Genomic DNA, 12,065 nt, shown 5'->3' with positions numbered 1-12,065 from the left:
TTACTGTTGTAGACTCCTCTCACGTCTGAATGGCAACTCCCAACCTCTTAGGTTCTTGAGTGATAACAATTACCGCTGTAACTTAAGTGCCCTAATATACATACCAAGCATTCCATACTACTTGGTTGGACAATATGATGTCTCCTCTTAGGATATTGTCACCTACCTATCTTTCGAGATCATCTTTAGACACAAAGACAAAGAAAGGATTTGTGTGGATGAATCACATTTTTGTCGAGGGTCTCAGATACAAATCTTGATCATTATAACCATTTAGCAGTCACATCGAGACTGCGCCGATCTTTTCAAGGATTCCTTTTGATCTACTAAATCTCTTTACTGTCAGATTCATATCCTTTCTTTTCACAATTCAATCAAGCAAACCATGCCCATGACCATCCCCACAAGACAATTTATCCACACAGCATGGAGTTCGCAAAATCACACTCTTAGTTCACACTCAATACTTATGTTTCAATCATTAAATCTAGCCATCTCATTTCGTCCAAAACTCTTGATGCACCTAGATCACTGTGCATCCATCTCATCCTTTCGGAACTCTTGATGCACTCACAACAGTATCCAGTATCTCATCCAGATAGACATCTTGATGCACTAGAATCACATTCAGTTCTCATTCACTTAGCCATCACATCTAGATCTCGCTGATCTGTAATAGATGTCTAGATGCACTAAGTCCAAATCACTCATTAGACAAAATGCTGCAGACATTTCATCTGTCTACATGTCTCTAACAATACACACATGAAAGAGCACACATCTTTACTTCAATTAAGGAAATTTTCAATTCATTACAAATACATTCATAAAGTCATTCCACAAATGTTGTTAGCCTGTCAGTACCCCTAAAATCTCAAAGAGAAATTAGTGATTTTATTCAATCTAGGCAATCTGTGACAAAAGAGTGGAGTGGCTCTCCTCTTGTGCAGTCCGCATTGCATCAGATTCAACCTGCTGATTGATCGGTTGGCATAGACACTATTAATAGTCCAAAAGCTTCAGGGTACAACTCTCTCTAAAGAGAATTTGCGATGTTCTCTGCATTGTATATACGCCCATCACTCTAGGGCTATCTATCTTTCCATTGCACACTAAGTAACATGCCTTCGGTTTCTGGGTGCATAGTCCTGGTGGTTCTTCTTGTATACTTTTTTTTTTGTGTATGAGGGGAGCGGCCCGGCGTGCCCTACCCGACTCCGAAAACAAAACAAAACTAAGTAACACACTCTCTATTGTGACGTGTTGCTAGCCTTGCTAACCTCTCCTGTCGTCTGGCACCTCAATCTGGATCTTTGGAATTCTCTTATGTACCAGTTGATTGCCTTTATGTTTTTTTCTTGTGCCTTGGGACCTGTTAGTAGCCTCATTGACCTCCCCTGTCCATTGGCACTGCAATCTCAATCGTCGGAAGTCTCTGGAGTCCGAGGAACCATCAACCAATTCCCTTGCTTCGCTGGAACCCTCAGATGCATCATCATCTGATTTCTTGTCTTGTCCGAAATCCTCTGATGAACTTGCATTTGGTTCTATTGGTTTGTCGGAACCCTCGAATGCACTATCATTTGGTTCCCTTACTTCTTAGGAATCCTCTGATAAACTTTCATCGAGTTCTTCTGGCTCGTTATGTCATAAAGTGATGACATGGCATGTCCAACCAGCGAACCTGGTAGACGAAATGATTTTCTAAGTTTTCCAACTTATGGGTCCATCCGATGGGGCCCTAGGGACATAAGAACAATAAACTAAAGCAAGGACCTTAGCTGCGTATAAAACGTTGACGTGGTAGGTTGTACGCTTCTCACAAATTATGACAGGATTGCTGACGGGGCATCGTGTACGGATTTTCGTAAATTCCGTCTTAGAACGCGCTAGCAGCGTTGGGTGCTAGCTTTAGAGACCAGATGCTTTTGGAATTGAAGCTTTTCATGTAACTGGTTTTGGGAAGGCCATGAGCCTTTAAATTCATTGCCATGGCCTCTCTTCTCTCATATTGGCTTGGGAGCACTGAGGAGAGAGGACCCTCGATTATTGTACTTTGCTCAAGCATTAATATAAAAATAAATACTGAAAGGGGCTCCAGACTCTGGGGCCAATACCTCTGGGCTGTGTGGTTGTAACAAACTTGGACACCCCAAGTCAAGATTCTACCGCGACACAGTAGAGATTCACTTTAAAACTATTCACAATTCACACTTGAGTCGACCCATCCTGACGTAGTTCCGTGTCTAGAGATATTGGCCCCAAAGACTGGCGCCCCTTTCGGTATTTCTTTTTTTATTAATCTGTGTTCAAAGTACATGTAAGGTGCAGCGGAAGTGAATGTTGAACTTTGCTCAAGATGAGTGCTTCGAACTGTGCTCAAGGGTTCCTTTTACTTATAGAAGGGAGAGCCTTGCGTTCCTTTAGTGAGAGAGTGCAATGGACACAAACAAGTGAATAGACACTGTGAATGAAGGTGCTGAGATTGAGAGATAGAGAGAGAAGAATACGACACCAGAATTGTCAAACCCTCCTCCAAGGGACCCACTCTCTATGGCGAGAACGGTCTACTTATGATTGCACAAATCTCTACAATGCTTGGACTTGCCGACGATGTCGACGACGAGACGGGCTGAAATCTAAAAATGCTAAGGGTTGAAATCTGCAAATCTTTATCTGCTGAATTCTGACTCTATGTCGATGACGATGTCAAAGATGACGATGCGCTGAAAACGCAGATGCTGAAATCTGCGTTTTCCGGGCTGAAACTACAAACTTCGCGGGATCTGACCATGCGACGAGGATCTACTGCGGGAAGGTGAGATCTGCGAGGTTCGGGACTTGTTCTGCGTGGGTCTATGCTGAAAAGTGAAAACGTTGATGCTATTGTGGATCTTGTCGCGATGGAACTGCAAAAACACTAGTTGGTCTTGCTGATCCAAAAACGCTAGGCTGAATTCTGTGCTTGCGGTGGAAATCTGCTAACGTTGGGGTTTCTGCTTGGTTTGCTATCGCCAGGAATCTGCAGATGCAAAAACGTTGGCTGATCTGGATTCTTGATGCAAAACGCTAGCCTTGCTGTTGTGTTGCAAAATTGCTAGGCGGGGGGGGGGGGGGGGGAGGGGGGGGAGGTCCTGCTGAGAAGGTGCCTGCTGAACTGAGTTCCTACTGCCTCTTCTACCAGAAATGCTAGCGCTAGGTTTTCTTATATATTGACTTACTCAAATTGCCCTACCCAGTTCCCAACAATAGTCACTTAAAAATAATAAGTGAAAAATGTCAAAAATAGGGAAAATAGGTTCTGTGCACTGGAAAATGCTCCTGATGGATTCTGATGGTAATGCTGATGATCAGGCTGTATGCAACCAGAGGATATGCATCTATTCTAAGTGTCTGGACATGCACGGTTTGCGAACACTCACAAAGGTGCCAGATCACTTCCTATTCTAGACTGACTTGATTGAACTGAACCTTGGTCATGCTGTAGCTTGTCCACGGACACATAGGGTTGGATGTGTCACGTGACGTCCCCTCCTTTTCAAAGTGAGGTACTGGTACCAAATTGTATGGCGTGGAGGGAGATCGCCAACAGGGTTTGGAATCCTGTGAAGGACTCTTCGTTGGCCCACTCTGATGCGTGGGTCGTGCGATACTTGAACTTCATAAAGGTCTGCAACGCTTGCTTCCTTGGGCCGCGCCGAAAGGGACTCAAAGTCTTCTAAGTCTCCTTCAATTCTTCAACTTTGTTTATGGACGTAGGTCCATCTTCTTTAAGAATCTCCGAGGCTGAAAATTCCTGAAACCACTTTCAACACAAAAACATGAACATACCCATTCCATGTAAAGTGATTGGAAAAACTCGTCTTCTCTAAAGATTGTGCATGCAATGTAGATGAACATAGAGATGGAGTGCCAAACCGTTCATCAAACACACGCAAACAATGGGGTCGAATCTTGACTTTTTGATCTAAATCAATCCACTATGGCAAATCACAATGGAAATGCCGATGCTTGATGCTCAATTCGTCTTGTGCTCTTTCTTCGACTGTGTCGTGCAATGAAGAGACATGGAATGTAAAGTCCTTGAATGTAAACGTTTCATTTTTTCATGAATCATCCGCATACATCCGTGCTCATTCATGAGTGAATCGTGCTCATCGAAAAATATGTCGTACCTGTGAAAAGGAATCACATAAGGACGGTGACTAAAATACAGGAAACGATCACGTTTGGACCTAGGCTCGAGAGCCAAGATCGGTTCTTCCTGAGGGGGTTCTTTGGTCCTCTCTTCGTGATTGATCGAATCTGCAATGAGGTTAGCTTCAGTAGACAAAGTATCAACTAACCCATCATTCTTGTGAACAATCACATCGTGGTCATACAAATCATCATGCTAGTGAGAAATCACATCTTGATCATGCAAATCATCATGCTTGTCATTGTCATCCAAATCATCATGCTCATCATTATCATTCAAATCACGCTTATCATTATCATTCAAATCATCATGCTTATCATAATCATGCAATTCATCATGCTTATCATCATGTAAATCCTGTGTGTCATGCTTTGGAGTGTCATGCTTTGGAGAAGAAGAGACTGAGAGAGTCTCCTTTTCCCGAATCTCTTGCATCTGTGCTTGCATTTGAGAAAAGAGTCGCAACATCTCTTTCATGTGTTGCTCGTTCATCTCTTGTCTTGCTTTGTTCTCGCGATCAAATGCTGCTTGTCTTTCTTTGTTCTCGCGATCAAATTCTGCTTCTCTTTCTTTGTTCTCGCAATCCAATTTTGCTTCTCGTGCTTTGGCTTCCAAGCGTGCTTGCTCGTGCTCACGCTCTATTGTTGCCATTCTTTCTTCGTATTCACGATCTATGGCTGCCCTTCTTTCTGCGGATTCACGATCTATGGCTACCATTCTTTCTGCTTTTCTTGCTTTGCGTTCTAGAAGTTCACGAGGAACTTGGGTTCTTGTGGGTGTTGGGGGTCTTGAGGTTCTTCTTTAGCTTGCAATCTGTGTTAGAGAAGGATCTTCTCTTCACCCGAGTTCTTCTCTTTTCCGTGGGTGCACCCCTTGGCGGCCTTGCGCTCACACCAAGGTTGCTTTTTTCCACCTCACGTCGATTGGCCGGTCGCTAAGTGCACGGTCCACTCTCAATGAGTGAAAGAGAAACAAGGGGAGGTTGTACAAGCCCTTCTTTCTTGGGATTCATGTCACTCTTCAAAAACACGATTAGGAATCGACACGCCCAAGTGAACTTGGGTTACGTGCGACCGCAACAAGCAAAAAAAATTATGTGGTTCTTTCCTTGAGTGATAGAGAACACTGCCAAAGCTCTGATACCAATGTAAGGTGCAGCAGAAGTGAATGTTGAACTTTGCTCAAGATGAGTGCTCCGAACTGTGCTCAAGGGTTCCTTTTACTTACTGAAGGGAGAGCCTTCCGTTCCTTTAGTGAGAGAGTGCAATGGACACAAAACAAGTGAATACACTGTGAATGAAGGTGCTGAGACTGAGAGATAGAGAGAGAAGAATACGACACCAGAATGTTGTCAAACCCTCCTCCAAGGGCCCCACTCTCTATGGCGAGAGCGGTCTACTTATGATTGCACAAATCTCTACAATGCTTGGACTTGCCAACGATGTCGACGACGACGAGACGGGCTGAAATCTAAAAATGCTAAGGGTTGAAATCTGCAAATCTTTATCTGTTGAATTCTGACTCTATGCCGATGACGATGATGCGCCGACGACGCGTTGAAAACGCAGATGCTGAAATCTGCGTTTTCCGGGCTGAAACTGCAAACTTCGCGGGATCTGACCGTGCGGCGGGGATCTGCTGCGGGAAGGTGAGATCTGCGAGATTCGGGACTTGTTTTGCTGTGGGTCTATGCTGAAAACTGAAAACATTGATGCTACTGTGGATCTTGTCGCGATGGAACTGCAAAAACGCTGGTTGGTCTTGCTGATCCAAAAGCGCTAGGCTGAATTCTGTGCTTGCGGTGGAAATTTGCTAACGTTGGGTTTTTGCTTGGTCTGTTGTCGCCAGGAATCTGCAGATGCAAAAACGCTGGCTGATTTGGATTCTTGATGCAAAACGCTAGCCTTGCTGTCGTGTTGCAAAAACGCTAGGCCTTGCGGTGGGGGGGGGGTTCTGTTGAGAAGGTGCCTGTTGAACCGAGTTCCTACTGCCTCTTCTGCCATAAATGCTAGCGCTAGGTTTTCTTATATATTGACTTACTCAAATTGCCCTACCCAGTTCCCAACAAAAGTCACTTAAAAATAATAAGTGAAAACTATCAAAAATAGTGACAATAGGTTCTGTGCATTGGAAAATGCTCTTGATGGATTCTGATGGTTTCTAGGATATGCATCTATTCTGAGTGTTAGGACATGCACGGTCTGCGAATAGACTCAAAAAGGTGCCAGATCACTTCCTATTCTAGACTGACTTGACTGAACTGAACCCTGGTCGAAACCGGCCTGTTCAATCCAAAAAGGGAGGTAGACTTTACTTCAAACCTTGATTTAGCTTTCACCCATTTAATTTGTCGTCCACTTTGCCTGTACTTTCAAGACACAACAAAGGGAAGAGGGATACAGGCTGCTAGATTGCACCTGTATGAGTAGACCGACACCAGATTGGTCCCTAACTTAGGCGCCCCTTTCGGTATTTCTTTATTGTTCAAAAGAGGGAATAAACGCTGTGGATCCCTACAAGCTGCCCCGCACAAACTTGGCTGAATTTCAACTGTTCCGGCCCGATTTCAGCAGCATAACTGTACTAGGACCCTTCACAATCAGTATTCCCACTCATTGACTGACTTTCCCGACGCATACGGGCACTTTGCAAAACCTGGCGAGAATCTGCAGCACGCTGAATTCTCTGTTTTCTGCCCCGAAAATGCGCCAGATCACCTGTACAGCAATCCCCTCGCGTCCCCGAACCTCCTGGGGGTATTAGGGACCGTTTAGGGCCAAAACCCTAAACCTGCAAAAATACACAGCAGGCTGTAATTTACTGTTTCGGGCTCCGTTTCGCGTGCCGGTCGCATCCGTAGCAAGTCCTCGAGCTCCCGCACCTGTAGGGCTACTTGCCCTTTGAATCGGACGAGATTTCGAGCGTGAAACCTCTCCGAATCACGTGTACCTGCGGGGGATTAGCCGCTAGCTAATCCAGTACCTGTGCAAGAGGCTCTTGCCTCGGCAATCGCGCATGAACCCACACAACTGTACATTGGTCAAATGAAAAGCCCACTAGTGGGGCATAACATACTGCCATAGGGGAGAGAGAGGGCAGTGCGTAGCGTGTAGGGCATCACTCCTGGCACCGCACTGTACATAGGAGGGAAAGCAAGCACTCCATAGCTCTTAACCTGTGACAGAAGCTGAAAATGAGCCTCTTTGCTCTTCAAATTCAGCGCCACTTCTTGTTGCATGAGGAAAGTGCACCAGAAGGTGCCACTTGGCACATTTACAAGCATTTTCCCGTTTCGGGGTTGCCGCCTAAAAATCTCCCAACCGGTTGCCTAGTTGACTTCACGGCAGAGTAAGAAAATGTTCTCCTTGTCATTCTGGAGGTAATGACGCAAACACATTTTCAGGTCCCAAAATAGCAGTTCAGATGTTGCCATTGTATCTTTCTAGGTCATCTGACCCTCTTTGTACACTGCAGCCACACCCAGAACTGAAATGTAGCCTCTGTAACAAAGGATTCCAGTTTGGCTAGTCAATGACCCCACTTGGCTAACCATAGTCTTTGTCCAACTTTAGTGCTCTCTTGCCCTTAGGCCTGGACTCCCTCTGGACAGTTCCACACTAGCTATGCAATGCAGGGCAGTTAGATTTCCCGAGGGGTGTTTCCAAAAAGTGAAAGTAAATAGATAATAAGAAAGAAATAAAAAAGGATAGATAGTAGTCACACGCTGGTGACATACCCCCCTCTTGAAGTCTCAAACGTCCTCGTTTGCATCTATGTCGTACATGCTCACGATCAACACTGATGTATTCAACACCTGTCGACACATGTACGACACATACATGCTCATTGTCAACCCTTGTGTATTCAACACCTCGTCGACTCATGTATTGCCTGCGTGTGAACCCTGTCCCAATGACATAGTGGTAGCTTCGCACTGTGCCATTGCTTTGAGTCACTAACTTTCCAATGACAAAGTGGTAGCTGGACATTTTGCCACTGTCTTATAGTACACGTTGGATCCCGTAACACTTTCGAGCATACCCAAACCGACAGTTTAAGAATGCAGTTACACATGTACTCTTTAATAGAAGCAATTGCTGTATCCTTGACAAACTGACAAGAAATACTCACTTCTATAGCACTAAGCACACTTTTGGACATTCCATAAGAGCAATTGCCAAACTGACAATTTGTACAGCTCTAACATTCATGTAACATGTATTTCATTTGAGCTCACTTTAAATACCATGTACATCATTTGTTTCAAAAGCCATATTGTCACACTGACAATCCATGTAGCTTTGAAACTCATGGGGTCAAGGTAGGTTGCAAATCGAAGGCTTCAAGGTAAAGTGATAACACAGTTGGTGACTCTGTAAGTTCACCTTCTTCCATCCACTTAGCATCCATTGGTGGATAGTTTCTGAACTTTACCAAGTAACGCCTAGCAACCTTGCCTTTCACTTTCCTTTCCTTATGTGCCAAAATCTGTTCCGGGACCAAGATCTTGTCAAGTTCCTCGACTTCCGGCTGATCTTTAGCTGGCATATCCTCTGGCACATCACCCACATAGGGTTTGAGAAGACTCACATGAAACGCATTGTGAATCTTCCAACTGTTAGGCAATTTCAGCCTATATGCAACATCATTGATTATGTCGCACACTTGAAAAGGCCCATAGTAAAGCATGCCGAGCTTTGGAAACAGCCTTTCCTTGCCCTTCATCTTCTTTAACCTTGCCTTTTCAAAGCGTAAAAGCACCCAATCACCAAGTGAATATACCACTTTACGACGGTGACGATTAGCTGCTTTCTTTTGCTTTGCTTTAGTCTTTTCTAAGGCCACTTTGACCTTCTTGTACATTTCATCCATGTCCTGAACATACTTATGTGCTTCAAATATCTTGTCCTTTGTATGCAGTATGGGAGGAACTTTCTTGCCACCTTCAACTATCTCAAAAGGTGCCTTGCCAGTTGATGAATGCACTGTATTATTGTATGCATACTCCACCAATGGCAAATACTGCTCCCACTTTCCCTTATGCTCTGACACATAACACTTCAGTAGATCTAGGACAGTAGAATTTGCCTCTTCTGAGTGCCCATCTGTTTGAGGATGAAATGACGAAGAGAATTTGAGCGTTGTGCCCATATTCTCAAACAAGCCTCTCCAGAACAAACGCATGACGAACAAACTTGTCATGCGTGGATCACGGTCGCTAACAATCGATTGTGGCATGCCATGATACTTGAAAATATTGCTCATAAACAAGCGTGCCATCTGATCTGGCTTTATCTTCTTCCTGACAGGAATAAAATGAGCCTGTTTGCTGAATCTGCAAATAATGGTCCAAATACCATCGTTTCCTGTCTGCGTTCTCTGAAGATCAAAGATAAAATCCATAGCAATACTTTTCGATGGTTTATGTGGAACAGGTAGTGGTTGCAATAACCCTGGTGCCTTTTGCCTGTCAAACTTGACCTTCTGACAAATTAGGCATTCTCGCACAAAGGCATCCACATCTCTTCTCAATGTAGGCCAATAGAAGAATGTCTCAACCGCTTTAACTGTAGCATCGATACCACGATGCCCTGCATACGGTGGGACATGACTCTCTTCTATAACTTTGCGTCGCAATGGCTTTGTGACACACAATCTGCCATGCATAATCATGAACCCATCTTTGAGAAGATAGTGTTCATGACGTTGTCCATCCATTAGCTGCTTGAAGACCCTTGCAAAATCTTCATCATTTGCATACTGTTCTCTCATATCTTCAAGTTCATGATGATACAGCTGAAATTTGTGGCTTCCTTGACAAGGCATCAGCCACAACGTTCTTCTTGCCTTCCACATGCACCATCTGAAAATGGATCATGGACAAGATATTTGCCATCGCATATGCTTCTCAGATAACTTTGTCTGTGTCAAGAAGTATCGCAAGGTCTGATGGTCCGTTTGGACAACGAAATCTGCACCTAGCAGGTAGTGTTTCCAACTTAAGAGCGCATGAATCACAGCCAGTAACTCTTTCTCATAGACCTGCATGGTCATCTCTGGCCCTTGCAAAATTCTGCTCTCATAGGCTACTATCCTGCCATCTTGCATTAGCACTGCACCAATGCTACTACCACAGGCGTCGCACTGGACCACAAATGACTTCCTAAGATCTGGCAACACAATGATTGGATCTGAAGTCATCTTTTCCTTTAAGAGATTAAAAGCTGAAATCTCTTTCTGTGTCCATCTAAAGGTGATTGCCTTCTTTTGAAGAGCATGTAAAGGTGAAGCAATCTCGAAATTTCGGATAAACCTTCTGTAATAGGAGCATATTCCCAAGAAGCTTCGGACATCATGCACCGTCTTCAAATCTGGCCATGACTTGATCGCTTCAACTTTTGCAGGATCCATTCTGACACCATCCTTTGAGACAATGTGTCCCAGAAAGTGGATCTCTTCCAGAAAAAATTCACTTTTCTTTGCATTGATGAGCAACCTATGATTGCGTAGCTCTTTGAACACAATGGCCAAGTGATGCCTATGCTCCTCTTCATTCTTTGAGTAGACTATCATGCCATCAAAGAATGTACCAACAAACTGCTGGTGTGGACGGAAAATTCTGTCCATCATCCTATTGAACGTAGCAGGAGTATTTGTGAGACCAAAGGGCATCACTAAAAATTCGTAAAGGCCAAACGTCCTGCAATATGCTTGAACTCAGGATTCAAGGACTTAATGTAGGCAATCCATCTTAGCATGGCAATGTCTGGTGTTGAGCAGCTTGTAATCATTCCAAGGAGTGGTAGACAATCTGTTTCCACAACCACATATGCTCCAATCAAGTACTCCTTTTCACACCTTAGTACTTTAACCATGTCCCACAACTCCCGTTTTATCTGTGGGTAGTTCCTTTGTCGAGTACTTAGAACCTTGGCTCCAAACCTTACCACATACCTATGTCCCTCTTCGTCATCCTGTCCTATTGCCCATTCAATTCCTGTCGGACTCGTATCCACTGTCACTATTACTGGCTTTCCACACTCATAGTTTACCTTTCTTAAAGTCGGTGCTTGTTGTAGCAAATCCTTTAGCTTTCTCATAGCCCTTGCTTGTGCGTCTCCCCAATGAAACTTTTGGTTTTTCCTTAACAACAACTGATACAAAGGATTTGCTAGATGTGCATAATGTGGAATCCATATAACATAAAACACACATGCACCAAGAAATCTGCGAACTTCACTCACAGATATGCATACCTCCTTCATCTTTTGAATTGCATCAATTTTTGTTGGACAAGGTCGTCTCTCATTGGGGCCACACATGTGCCCAACAATCAACACCTCTTTCATTCCAAACACAGACTTCTGTCCTGAGAGGGTAAGGTTCACCTCTTCCAGTCTGGATAGGATCTTGTCACAATCATTTATGTGTTGTGCCACAAAGTTGCGGCACCCCTTAGAATCCAAAGCTTCATCTTTATTACTTTCTTCACATCCTTTGATAGGAACATCATCAAGAAAGGGCATAGTTACTTGGGGAATAAAGTCACGTAAGACCTTATTCATACCATTCATCATATGTGCAACCGAATTGGTTGCTCCCTGTGGTAAGGTACACATCTTCACCAAACCCAAAGGTGTCCTCATGGTAGTTAGATCCCTGCTTTCCATTGCTAGTTGGAATTGATCATACCCTGAGTACAAATCTCCCATAGAATATATTGCCCTTCCTGCAAATGCTTCTACAAACTCATCCACATTTGGCCCTGTACCCATATTCCTGATTGTGACTTTGTTGACCGGCTGCATATCTTGGATGAAGCGCAAAGCTTCATTCTTCTTTGGTACTGTGAACCACCTGTTTGAGT

At 44.0% G+C, this 12,065-nt stretch overlaps 1 protein-coding gene across 1 annotated transcript in view; it reads left to right on the top strand.

The window, feature by feature from the left end:
• Nucleotides 1–12,065, top strand: part of LOC147458240 (S-adenosylmethionine carrier 1, chloroplastic/mitochondrial-like) — a 64,859-nt gene that overhangs the window by 22,396 nt on the left and 30,398 nt on the right. The gene's annotated exons all lie outside the window — the stretch shown is intronic.

This window comes from Adiantum capillus-veneris, chromosome 5, assembly GCF_014529385.1.
Source record: "Adiantum capillus-veneris isolate H3 chromosome 5, ASM1452938v2, whole genome shotgun sequence".
NCBI lineage: Eukaryota > Viridiplantae > Streptophyta > Polypodiopsida > Polypodiales > Pteridaceae > Adiantum > Adiantum capillus-veneris.
This window is presented reverse-complemented; position numbering and strand designations above follow the sequence as displayed.